At 34.9% G+C, this 14,690-nt stretch overlaps 1 protein-coding gene and 1 non-coding gene across 8 annotated transcripts in view; one reads left to right on the top strand and one right to left on the bottom strand.

The window, feature by feature from the left end:
* The window catches only part of NUBPL (NUBP iron-sulfur cluster assembly factor, mitochondrial), a 331,583-nt gene that overhangs the window by 181,497 nt on the left and 135,396 nt on the right, over positions 1 to 14,690 (bottom strand). The window lies entirely within an intron of this gene.
* LOC129013499 (U6 spliceosomal RNA) lies at positions 7,066 to 7,172 on the top strand. The gene has a single exon (XR_008493959.2). It is a non-coding gene; the product is annotated as a U6 spliceosomal RNA (small nuclear RNA).

Below are 14,690 nucleotides of genomic sequence, written 5' to 3'. Positions count from 1 at the left end.
AACAGAGCGAGACTCCGTCTCAAAAAAAAAAAAAAAAAAAAGAAAGAAAGTCTACCTCATGTTTAAAGGTTTTTTTTTTTTTTTTTTTAAATTTTGTCTTAGGTGCCTAAAAGGCTACCGCCATGTCCAACTGAATTAATTAATGTTCCTCATTTCTTAATGTTTAAAGTATTTTTAAAATATGAGGGCTGCTAGAGTACCTGATGATGCAAAAATCATAAAAAGAAATTAATAAGGTCACATGCCCCAAACCGACAATAACAATATTCAATGACTTCACCTATAGTTAATGCATAATCTATGAACCTTTTCTATGCAAGGTAATTAATTTCTTTGGTATATTTAGATATGGCTAACTTAATTATCTTAAGAACATCATTTAATATTTTATCTCTCTCACACTTAGGCATAACTTAATATATCATACCATAAATTTGGATGAGGTGGATGAGGCTGGTAACTTATATTAGTTTTATAATGTCAAAGGAAGAAAAACGGATCATTTCCTTAGAAACTATTTAAACTATGAATGACTACAGTGAAGGTCGTCTGAAGTATTTTTCTCATGCCTCCATATATCTTAAGAGGCTGAATATATCCAGATCTATTACTACCATCAAATTAGAAGGATTTAGATATGATTCAGTTAATTATGGATGCCTTACAACTACTAATATTTAAACACTGAATTGTTTCACAATTCACCTTAAAGTGAACTATTTTAAGAGCCTTTAAAATCATTGGGTATAATAATAATTTCTGATATAGAATACTGTTTGAAATCAAATGGGTTACAGATTTTAAAATATGTTTTCATTATACTGACTTCATATCAAAATGGCACTTGTAATAAAAACTTAACAATATTTATTTCCACAATACATTGGCCATTACCTAAGAAACCTCTACTGCTGCAAATATTAAGCAGGGAAAAAAAAAGAATGTGGTCATTAATTATTCTGTTAAACACTGAGAAAATACACCTATTACAGCTTCTTGTATAATCACTTGCCATTTAAGAAACTATGTATCAAACTCCTTTGGCTCTTCCCATGAGAGGTACTTAGGGGGCTCCAATTTTTTTTTTCATTTTATACAGGATTAAGTAGAGCTTAGCCCAACTCAGAATCAAAATTCTTTAGGAAACCAAAAGCTGAGAATATTCCTTATTCAAAAGTGAAATTCCATTGTCAGGGAAATCACTAATACCAACTATCAAGGGAAAATGTCTCATTTCTATTGCAGGATCAGCTAAAGTGAAACTGCTTCTTTAGTTGCTAGGAAACAACCAACTCATTATATGCCATTATCAGAAGCCTAGAGAAGAAAACTGGCATCTGCTTCACATTTGGGGATACTGAAGATTGAACTAAAAGCACTAAAACTGCTGCCAAAATCCGTGGTCTCTAGGGTTCACACTATGACCCCAGCAGGTGCTAACATCACACTAGCCTTTGAAGTTTTTCTTTCTGTGGCTATTTGTCTAATAACTAAAATTGGTTTTTTCAATATCACATATTTTAAAACATAAAGATTCTAAGAAAAGACTTTTCTCATTTGCATTAAACTAATTATATCTATGTTCAGGAGCACAATTCAGGAGGAAAAAAATAGTAATCAGGAATCTTAACAAATAACAGAAAAATTTAAAATTATCAGTTATTCATTGAGTGAAATGTATTAGATATTTATGCCTATAATTATTAAAGTCAAAATAGAAAATAAAAGGAAATTGTTTCAAATATCAGGAGAATAAAAAGGAATACATACTGATAAATCTAATACTCAAAATAACATCCTAGCATATATCTGCCTATTTTTCCTAACAGATCCTAAAGTTTAACTTTAAAAAATATATATATCCTGACATGCTTTTTTCCCAAGGCATCACAAAATGCATTCATGAACATATACCATATTTATTAATCAATCTGTTCCCTTCCTTCTAGCAGATGAGGTTAGAAGGACATATGGTAAAATTATGCAGATTACCGAACAGTGGCCAGTTGAAACCAAGAGACTTCATGTATCCTGAAAAATAAGTTATCCTTCAGAAGAAGCTGCAGAGGTTGATAAAGGCAATGACAAACCATCTTCCTTCATGAAATTACAAGGAACAATCCTGGCAAGACTGCCCCGTCCTGGTATAATTCTTCACCCCACCTCCTACTCTAATGTTCGCCTCATTTCCACTACTCACGAGCCTGCCACTCTGGGCTAAATATATTCCCTTAATATTACCTCAAACTGATTCTCAAGCAGTGCAGCTCCACTGCATCATTATGTCTGCCTTCTCCCAACCTGACTCTTACCCCCACCTTCCTGTGTTTTTTACGAAACATCACTTCCATCTAGGGTTATCAGATTTAGCAAATAATAGTACAATTGACCCTTGAACAATACAGAGCTTAGAAATACTGATCCCCTCACAGCCAAAAATATGCATATAACTTTTGACTCCCAAAAAACTTTACTAATACCCTGCTGTTGATAAGAAGCCTTACCAATAGCAAGTCAGTCATTACCACATATTTTGTGTTATAGTATAATCTGTATTCTTACAATAAAGTAAGCTAGAGAAAATAAAATGTTATTAAGGAAGAGAAAATATATTTACTATTCATTAAGTGGAAGTGGATCACCAGAAAAGTCTTCATCCTCGTGATCTTCACATTGAGTTGGCTGAGGAAAAGGAGGAAGAGGTGGGACTGGTCTTGCTGTCTTAAGGGTGGCAGTGACAAACTTCTTTGGCTCTTCCCATGAGAAGTACTTAGGGGGCTCAGTATTAGTGTATGGAAATACATCGTAATTTCTGTCTGACTTTTTTTCCTCTAAAAATGTTTCTATATGGTACCAATCCTTCTTCCTCTGTTTGCTTTAGTTTCAGTGCCCGCATCATAGAAGTGTCCATGTCATAAAAGCCAAAAGCAGTCTTGAATAATCAAAACCCTTATGCTATGTTGTCTAATGTCAATTTGTCTTCTGGCACAGTTTCATCTACTAATTCTTCCTCATCATTTGGCACTGGTTCAGAAGCACTCATCTCCAACAAGTTGTCTCCTGTTAATTCCTCTGGTGTGGTGTCTACAAGGTCTTGAATTTCTCTGAGGTTCATATCTTGAAACCCTTCATCCCTCATCTTTTATGCCATATCCACAATCTCTTTCATGATTTTCCTGATTGACTCTGTCATAAATTTCGTGAAGTCATGAACAACATTTGGACACAGTTTTTCTCCAGCAGGAATTTCTTTTGGGCTTGATAGCTTTAACAGCTTTTTCATGATTTTTTTCTCACCAGGGTTCTCTTCCATAGCACTGACAATCCTTTCCATAGAGCATAATGAGCCTTAAAGGTCCTCACAATCCCCTGATCTAGAGTATACATTAAAGATGTTGTGTTTGAGGGCAAGAAGACCATTTCAGCACCTTTCATGTTGAACTCATATGGTTCTAGGTGGCCAGGGGCATTGTCCAATATCAAAACAATTTTGAAAGGCAGTCCCTTATTGGTAAGGTACTTCCTGACTTCAAGGAAAACACATCAGTGGACCCAATCCAGAAAAGGGGTTATCACTAAATTTTATTGTTGTCCAACCCAAAGACTGGCAGCTGGTGTTTATCTTTTCCCTTTGAGGCTCAGAGGTTAGCAGCTTTATAGATAAGGGCAGCCCTGATCATAAACCTAACTGCACTGGTACAAAATAATAGGGTTAGCCTATCCCTTCCTGTCTTAAATCCTGGTGCTCACTTCTCTTCCTTACTAATAAATGTCCTCTGTGGCATTTTTTTTTCCAGAATGAGTCAATTCCACCTGCATTAAAAACCTGTTCGAAGCATGGCACTGGTACAAAAATAGACACATAGACCAATGAAACAGAATAGAGAGCCCAGAAATAAGGCCACACATCTACAACCATCTAATCTTTAACAATGCTGACAAAAAAAAACAATGGCGAAAGGACTCCCTAGTCAATAAGTGGTGCTGGGATAACTGGCTAGCCATATGCAGAAGATTCAGACTGGACCCCTTCCTTATATGATATGTAAAAATCAACTAAAGATGGATTAAAGACTTAAATGTAAAACCCAAAACTATCAAAACCCTGGAAGATAACCTAGGCAATACCATCCTGGACATAGGAATGGCAAAGATTTCATGACAAAGATGTCAACAGCAATCGCAACAAAAGCAAAAATTGACAGGTGGATCTAATCAAACTTAAAAGCTTCTGCACAGCAAAAGAAACTATCAACAGAGTAGACAGACAACCTACAGAATGAGAGAAAATATTCACAAACTATGCATCTGACAAAGGTCTAATATCCAGCATCTGTAAGGAACTTAAACAAATTTACAAGAAAAAAAAAACTCCATTAAAAAGTGCGTAAAGGACATGAACAGATACTTATCAAAAGAAGACATATGTGTAGCCAACAAGCATATGAATAAAAGCTCAACATCACTGATCATTAGAGAAATGCAAATCAAAACCATAATAAGACAGTATCTCACACCAGTCACAATGGTTATTATTAAAATGTCAAAAAATAACTGATGCTGGCAAGGTTGGGGAGAAAAGGGAACGCTTATATATACACTGTTGATGGGAGTGTAAATTAGCTCAACCATTGTGGAAAGCAGTGTGGTGATTCTGCGAAGAGCTAAACAAAACTACCATTCAACCCAACAATCCCATTACTGGGTATATACCCTGAGGAATATAAATCATTCTACCATAAAGACACACACACATGTATGTTCCCTGCAGCACTACTCACAATAGCAAAGGCACAGAATCAACCTAAATGCCTATCAATGGTAGACTGAATAAAGAAAAGATGGTACATATACACCATGGAATACAATGCAGCCATTAAAAAAAAAAATGAGATCAGGTCTCTTGCAGGAACATGGATGGAGCTGTAGGCCACTATCCCGATCAACCTAATGCCGGAACAGTAAACCAAATACCACGTTTTCACTTATAAGTAGGAGCTAAATGATGAGAACACATGGACACAAAGAGGGGAACAACAGACACTGGGGCCTACTTGAGGGTGGAGGGCGGGAAGAGGGAGAGGAAAAGAAAAATAATTATTGGGTACTAGGCTTAGTACCTGGGTGATGAAATAATCTGTACAACAAACCCCCCTGAAATGAGTTTACCTATATAACAAACCTGTATCTGAACCCCTGAACCCAAAAATTAAAAAAAAAATCAAACAAAAAAAACCTGTTCAGGCAGGTAGGCTTTCTCCTCAATGATTTTCTTTTTTTTTTTTTTCTTTTTTTTTCTTTGAGATGGAGTCTCACACTGTTGCCTGGGCTGGAGTGCAATGGTGCAATACTCGGCCTTCTAGGTTCAAGTGATTCTCCTGCCTCAGCCTCCCAAGTAGCTGGGATTACAGGCGCCCACCACCATGCCTGGCTAATTTTTTGTATTTTTAGTAGAGACGGGGTTTCACTATGTTGGCCAGGCTGGTCTCAAACTCCTGACTTCATGATCTGCCCACTTCGGCCTGCCAAAGTGCTGGGATTACAGGCATGAACCACCACACCCAGCCCAATGATTTTCTTAATGATGTCCATGAACTCATCTGCTGCCCCTTGGCTTGCAGAAACTGCCTCTCCTGTTACATTGACATTTTTTTAAGGGAAACCTCTTCCTAAAATTATCAAACCATCCTTTGCTGGCATTAAATTCTCCACCTTCAGATTCTTCAGCTATCTTTTGCTTTATGTTGTTATATAATGACTTCATTTTTTTCTTGAATAATATTAGAGTCTACAGGCATACTTTACTATAGCAATCCTGCACTCATATATAAGCTGCATTTTCAATACAAAGTAAAAAGGTATTTGGCAAAACATGCAAGGTTTTCATGCCTGATAACGTAGCTGCAGCAACAACTTCACAAATTTTCTTATCTTTTCTCACAATGGTCCTTAGGTTGGATTCATTTATCTTGAAATGGCAAGCAATTGTAGCTGCAGACTTCATTCTATGGTACATATCAAGCAATTCAACTTTTTTTTGTCATGTCGTGATTTTCCTCTACTTCTTCAGAGCCTTCCAGCATCACTAGCGGCACTTCACATGGTCCCATGGTGTTATTCAAGGTTCACAGTATTATGTTAAACACAATGAAAAATACATGAAAACTGTAAGACATAACTTTTTACTGTAATAATTGATTGGAGAAATGAACTGCTCATGCAGAGATCATCAGCATGCAGCATTTTAAGTGGATACTCACAACACTTGAGCTCACCACAATAGCAACAGGAGGTAGCTAACAAAATTATCACAGCAGTACAGTATGTAGTACAGTGAATTTTATGCAGTTATAACTTAGTACTACATCTGTACATTTGTTTACATTTCTCTTGACTGCTAATGGCACCATGCACAGTCTGTAAGTTTTGTATGCATAAGTTTTGATAAATTTTAACTTTTATAATAGATTTGTGTATACTTTAGGTAGTACACAATAAAATACACTAGTATCAACATATATTTTATGCATTCATGACATATGTAATGTTTTATTAATTTTTTGATATTTCTAAGATACATGGTTCATCTGCAAGTTTTTTCAAGTTGTTCCAAATCTGCAAAAAATTTTCCAGTGTGGTTAACTGAAAAAAATCCTCACATAAGTGGACTCAAACAGTTCAAACACAGTTATACAGGAAACTCAAAGTCATTTATGCCTGAATATGAGATACACAATGAATTTTTTTTTTGAAACAGGGTCTCACTCTGTTGCCCAGGCTGGAGTGCAGCAGCATGATCACAGCTCACTTCAATCTCAAATTCCTAGGCTCAACCAGTCCTCCCATCTCAGCCTCCCAAATAGCAAGACTACAGGTACATGCTACCATGCCCAGATGTTTTTTATTTTTTGTAGAGATAAGAGTCTTGCGATGTTGCACATGTCGGTCTCAAACTCCTGGCCTCAAGTGATCTTCCTACCTTGGTCTTCCAAAGCACTGGGATTACAGGTGTGAGCCACAGTGCCCAGCCGTACTGAATAATATTTTAGTATGGGCAGATCCCAAGTGCTCACTTCAGCAGCACATATACTAAAATTGAAATGATACAGGGAAAATTAGCATGGCCCCTGCACAAGGATGACACATAAATTTGTGAAGCATTCCATGTTTTTATGAAAAGCAATAGCAAATGCTGGCAAGGATATAGAGAAAAGGCAGATCCCAAATTATTCATTGTGTGTCTGATGCTCAAACTTAACTGGGCATCCTACATATTACCTGGCAACCCTGCTCCCAATGTGTGATACCTTGATCCTTGACATTTTTATTGCTTTACTAGAGACCTGATTTTCCTCACATAACCTCATTTCCAAATTCTTTTATTTTTTAGAAAAGCCTAAGTTTTCTAATATCCCTCCTTCTCTGAACACAACCAATTTATCTCTCACTTTTCACACCTTTTCTTCCACCAGCTACTGAATTGCTTCTTCCTCATTCCAGGTGATTTTCATATTTGATCTCTCCAATTTTACCCAGTCTCCTGATCCCTCTTGACTACCTGTCTTTCTTGAAACCAGGACTTCAGTGTTCCACTCATTAATTCCCAGATAATTTTCTCCTTTGGACTTTCTGCCATACCAGTTACTAATCCTAGGTCTAACAAAAGATTTACCCATGTCACCTTGCAGGCTTCAAAGAGTTACTGAAAACAGTCATAAAAACTTGGCAAAAGTAAAAATTTTGATATTCAGCATCCAGTAGGCCTTTGCTGCTACACAGGGGTCCTATCATTCATCTCCTCATCCCTCTTTTTTTTAATTCCTCTGAAAACAGTTAAAAAGAACTGCCTCTGTACCATTGTATGCCTAAGCCCGATTTTAGACCCACCAGCATTAGAGTCACCTGGAATAATCTAATTAAAATGTGAATTCCTTGGCCATACCTGGGACCTACTGAATAAAAATCTTCAAGTGGGAGAGTGGAATAGAAAGCCTATAAATTTGAATTTTAAATCAGTTCTCCATGTAATTTTCATGAACACTAAAAACTGTGCATCACTGCTCTACTGAATAAATGCACCATCTTTTCCCGTCTACTGGGAAGAATACCTTTTGTTAACCTCTTTTTAGTGTCAGGTAGGATGGGATTACTTTATCTGCCCTTTTTTTCTATTCCAAACGCAAATTTGGAAGAACTTCTTTTTCAAAAATAACTTACCTCTCTGACCTTTAATCCTATTCTCTTTTGCCTTTTTCATAATTTTTTAAAACAATCCTCTCATTTTCTATAATTTTCACTGCCTCTTCACTGAATCCTTTTACCTTGTAAAAAGTATGGCTGTCCTCTTTAAGAAAAAAAAAAAGGCTTTAATTTGATATACCACTACTCCTTAAGCTACCATCCCATTTTCCTTTCCTTTCCCTCACCCAGCCCCCAAATTCTTGAATGGCCTATTTTAGAATACAATACTCTCTATGTAGGTACAATACACCTCTACCTACATAGTATTGTTATAAATGTATTCTTAAACCCCTATACTCTTTTTTCATCCCCTGTTCTAGTTAAGGTTTACAAATTTCCACCGAACATCTATTATTCCCTTGCCCTATCTCAAACCTTGTTCTCCCTGACCTATCATTCTTAAAACTCTCCACACCAGTGATTCCCAAACTTGTCCACAGACTAGAATCAGGTGGACAGTTCCAAAAGTGATAATGCCTGGGTCACATGCCCAGGATTTGTAATTTAATTGGTCTGAAGTGTGAGCTGAAATTTGAAAATTGTTTAAAATCCCTAGATGATTCTAATATACAGATACGTTGGAAAACCATTGCTCCAAACCTTTCATCTTCATCACATTAGTATCCTTAGTTTTTACCTGTCTTTTGAACTGCTTCTTTTCCTGCTTACTAACTCCTTTTCCTCCCACTAAATCACACACCTCCAAATACGAATGTTAACCAAAGAGAAGTCCTCAATTCATTACTTTCACTTACTATAATCAATATTAATTCAAGCCATGACAGAAGAGGTGTCTCAGCGATAATGCTGGTAACGATGTTGACACCTATTGTAACATCAACAAATCTAATACACCACTAATTATAAGATGCATCATTATTTTGTGTAGCACTAAACGAAAAAAAACACCTAAGATAAATTGGGGTCTAATAGGAGAATCCTACATAAAGCTAGGATCCCAAAGGACTACATCATCTTAAACCAAAGATAAATAATATATAAATCCACAATTTAGAAAGAAATCTCTCAACTTGGGCCGTGGCAGAGGGGAGAAAACACCTGCTTAACAACATGAACCACCAGTTGGTATACATGCAGCTTTCCAATCTGTATTCATACCACCAGAGTGGTCCCCAAAACTTCTAACAGATAATTAAATTGAAACTGCCTCAGGTTAAAGCGTTTCAGGTGACTGCAGAAACAATACAAAACCTCTCCGAAAGGACCCCACTTCAATACAGGGATAAAGCAATGCTGAAAAGCCATCAATTGCAAAAATGCATCTTAATTGAAGATAAGTTAAAATGTGAAAAAAAAAGTATATCCAGATAAAATAAAATAACAAAACCCATGTACATGACACTAGGTTTCCTAAGCATATGACACATATTAACTCATTTAATCCCCATGATGAGGTAACTACCATCAACCCCATTTACAGATGAGAAAACAAAAGCTCAGAGAAGTTTCTGCCCAAGGTCACACAGCTATTAGATATTGAAAATGGAATAAACTCAGGCAGATGTGACTTCTGAGTCCATGCCCTTAGCTATTGAGCTATGGATATAATTCTGGAAAGTGTCAATATTTAAGGGATAGGCAAGAAAAATGACCCAAAGATATCAAGGAAATTATGAAAACTGCCAGAGAAAAAACCACCTTACTCACAGAACAACTAAAGAAACTACTACTATGGTAGTAGCAGTTGAAGGTCAGAGGACAGTGGAACATCATTTAAGACTTGTATTTAAAATGTCAACTCAAAATTCTACATGCAGTGAAAATAAAGAGGGAAAAATAAAGACATTTCCAATAAATAAAAGTTGAGAAAATTCATCATCAGCAGACCTACACCATTAAAAAAAAAACTAAAGGAAGATTTTTAAGATAAAGAAAAACAATACCAGATTAAACTCAAATCTAAAGAAAAATTTAAAAAGTACTGAAATAGCAAGTGTATAGGTAAATAAAAAAGATTGTTTTGGCGGCCGGGCGCGGTGGCTCACACCTGTAATCCCAGCACTTTGGGAGGCCGAGGCAGGCAGATCACGAGGTCAGGAGATTGAGACCATCCTAGCCAACATGGTGAAACCCCGTCTCTACTAAAAATACAAAAATTAGCTGGATGTGGTGGCCTGTAATCCCAGCTACTTGGGAGGCTGAGGCAAGAGAATTGCTTGAACCAATGAGGCAGAAGTTGCAGTGAGCCTAGATTGTATCACTGAGCTACAGCCTAGTGACAGAGTGAGACCCTGTCTCACAAAAAAAAAAAAAAAAAGATTGTTTTATTAACTAGCTTAAAAGATGACTAAATGAGTTTTATAGCACTGTATGTGAGATTTATAATGGATGTATAGTTAAAATATATCACAATAAAATATAGGAGATGGTGAATGGTACTGTATTGTTACAAGGTGCTATAGTTTGGATAGATGTCTCTCCAAACCTCATGTTGAAATTGTATCTCCAATGTTGGAGGTGGAATCTAGTGGGAGGTGCTTGGGTCACGGAAGAGGATCCCTCATAAACAGCTTGGTGCCATCCTTACAGTAATGAGAGTTCTCACTCTATTAGTTTCTACAAGAGCTCGTTGTCAAAAAAAAAAAAAAAAAAAAAAGAACCTAGCACCTCCTCTCCGCCTCACTTCCTCTCTCTTGTCATGTGATCTCTGCATATACTGGCTCTCCTTTGCCTTCCACCATGAATGGGAGCAGCCTGAAACCTTCACCAGAAGCAGATGTTGGTGCCATGCTTCTTGTACAGTCTGTAGAACCGTGAGCCAAATAAACCTCTTTTCTTTATAAATTACCCAGCCTCAGGTATTCCTTTATAGCAACACTAAATGGACTGAGACACAGCATTCTTAACTTCATATTAAATAGCACAATATTAACTTTTCTTTAAGAAGACTGTGATAAGAAAACATATGATAATCCCTAAAGCAGTCATAGAATAATAATACCAAGAGGGATAGATAGCTAAGGAGCTAATGGAGAATTTAAATGGAATTCAAGAAATATTTCATTTATTCAAAGAATGTAAGAAAAAAGAAAAAACAGATGAAACATATGAGGAAAAAATCAAAATGGTAGACTGAAACCCAACCATTAATAATTATACTAAATGTAAATAAACTAAGCATTCCAATTAAAAGGCAAAGATTATCAAACTGGATAAAATAGTAAGATACAACTAAATGTTGAAATCAAGAGACTCACTTTAAATATAATGAAATAGAAGGTTAAAAGTAAAAGAATTTAAAAATTCCATGAAATTGTATGCCTAAAAAAAGCAAATGTGGCTATATTAGTATCAGATAAAGTAGACTTCAATATGAAGAATTTACCAGAGATATAGAGGAGTATTTCATAACAACAAAAGGGAAAATTCACCACAAATACATAACAATTCAAAACATATGAGAGTATAACAGAACTCCAAAATATATTAAGTAAAAATTGAAATAGAGGGAGAAATGGGCAAATTTACAATCATACCTGGAGATGTTAACACTCCTCTCTCATTAATTTATACAGTAACTAGACAAACAAATCAATAAAGTTACAAAAAAATTTGAATAACTCTGTCAACCAACCTGACCTAAATCATATTTACAGAACATTAACCAAAATAATTTAAAAATGCAGTTGTTCCAAAAGCGTATGAAATATTCACAAAGATGGATCACATGCTGGTGCTGGTCCACAAAAAGAAAATCTCAAAACATTTTAACACTGAAATATTACAGAGTGTATTCTCTAGCCAAAACAAAATTACACTAGAAATCAATGCCATTAAGTTATTAAGAAGATCTTCCAATGTTCAGATATTAAACAACATACCAAAAATATTTGTAGGCAAAAGAAGGAAACTAGAAACTACTTTTAACTGAATGACAATGAAAACACCAACGTATCAGAATTTGTGAAAATTTAAGCAATGCCTAAGAGATAAACTTATAGCCTTAACTGCTTGTATTTAAAAAAAAATTTTAAATCAATTATTTAACTGCCTACCTTAAGAGCTAGAAAAAGAAGGGTATATTAGCCTGATATAAATGAAAGGAATGAAATAATAATGATAAAAGCAGAAACAATGAAATAAGAAACAAACATATGATAGAAAAATGTCTAAGGGTGAAAAGTTGGTTTTTTGAAAAAAACCAGTAAAGTTTATAAACATCTGGCAAGAACAATCAAGGATAAAAGAGAAAAATAAACAAATTACTAACATTAGAAATAAGGAGGGAACACTGCTACATCCCATATCCATTTAAAAACATAAGAAAATATTATGAACAAATTTCATGTGTACATTATACAATTAAAGTAAAAAACAAATTCCTATAAAACACAATTTAACATAATTAAAACAAGATAAAATTTAAAATCTGAATAGAATTAGTCATCAAAAATGTTCTCCCAACCCAAAACAAAACAATGCACTCCAAGCCTGGGTTTCACCGATAAATTCCATCAAATACCAACATTTAAACCAAAACTGATAAATGTTTTACACAAAATATTTCACAAAACAGAAGAGGAAAGTACTTTCCAACTTACTTTTTGAGGCCAGGCTAACTCTCATATAACACTTGAAAAAAATATTACAAGAAAAATAAATTACAAACAAATATTCTTCACAAACACTAATGCAAAAGTCTAACAAAATATCTGCACTAGCAAATTCAATCCAGCAATGTAGTAAAAGTACAGTTGGCCCACCATATCCATGGGTTCCACATTCATGAATTCAACCAACTGCAGATCAAAAATATTCAGAAAAAGATGGATGGTTACATCTGTACTGAATATGTACAGACGTATCTTGTCATTATTCTCTAAACGATTCAGTATAATAACTATTTACACAGCATTTACACTGTATTAGTTATTATAAGTATTACACAGATTATTTAAAGGGAGGCTGTGTGTAGGTTATATGCGAATACCACATTCACCACTTTATGTAAGAGACTTGAGCCTTCATGGATTTTGGTACCTATAGAGTTCCTGGAACCAATCCCCCACAGATACTGAGGGACAACTATAATTACAATATTACTCATTATAATTAAAATATGATCAAGAAAAAATTAACATCAGAAAATCAGTCAGAATAAATAACCAAATTAAAAAGAATAAAGGAGAAAAATTATATGATCATTTCAATAAGTGGTGAGGGAAAAGCATTTGAAAAAATTCAACATTTATGATTAACAATAAAAACTTTCAAGAAACAAGGAAACAGGAAGGAACTTCCTAACCTGAGAGAGGGCATCCTACAGCTATCTTCTTTCATAGCAACGAAATATTTAAAGTTCTTCCCCACCAAAATCAGGATAAAGGCCAGGATGTCTACTCTAATCCTGTGTTCAACATTATACTGGCAGTACGTAAGGGCAATAAGAAGACCAGAAAATGAAATTTAAGGAATGGATTGAAAAGGAAGAAATTAAGCTGTTTTATTTGCAGACAATATAAATGTACACACAAGATACTAATACAGTTACTAAACAACTACTAGATTATTAAAATTTAGCAAAGTCACAGGATTCAAGGTTAATGTACAAAAATCAGTAGTATATGTTTCTGTACACTAGCAACAAACAATTTGAAATTCAATACTTAAATAACAATTCAATTTACAAGATGATCAAAAAATATAAATTACATAAAAGATATATCTAACAAAAGAAGACCTATATGCTAAAAACTATAAAACATTACTGCAAGAAATTAAAGAAGCTCTAACAAAATGTAGGAAAACGTCACAGATTAGAAGACTCAATGTTGTCAGGATCTCAATTCATCCAAAATTGTTCTATATATTGAATATCATCCTAATAAAAGTACCAACATGCTTTTCTGCACAAATTGAATCTAAAATACATAGAAAAGTAAAAGAAACTAAAGCAGCCAAAACAATCTTGAAAAAACACAGTTGGAAACGCACATTTCCTAATTTTAAGCCTCCTATAAAGCTATAATAATCAAGACAATGTGGTTTTACAGTAAGGATTAAACAAACAGATCAATGGAGCACAACTGAGTATCCAGAATAGATGATACACATATAGTTAATTGATTTTTATCTAATATATAAATAAATTCAGGGAAAGGGAAGTCTTTCAAACAAATGATGCTAACATAACTGTATAAACTATCAAAAATTATAAACATTGACCCTTATTTCACACATAAAAATTAATTCAAGATGTACAAGACAGAACTATAAAGCTTTGAGAATATAAGAGAGAGAGAGCAAAGCAAGATGGTGGAACAGAAGGCTGCAAAAATTGACCCCCGCCCCCAATGCAGGAACACCAAATTTAACAACTCTCTACACACATACACAAAACCTACATAAGAACCAAAAATCAGTTGAGCACTCAGAATACCTGGTTTCAATTTTACATTACTGAAAGACACACTGAAAAGGTCAGGAAA

This window comes from Pongo pygmaeus, chromosome 15, assembly GCF_028885625.2.
Source record: "Pongo pygmaeus isolate AG05252 chromosome 15, NHGRI_mPonPyg2-v2.0_pri, whole genome shotgun sequence".
Classification (NCBI taxonomy): Eukaryota; Metazoa; Chordata; class Mammalia; order Primates; family Hominidae; genus Pongo; species Pongo pygmaeus.
This window is presented reverse-complemented; position numbering and strand designations above follow the sequence as displayed.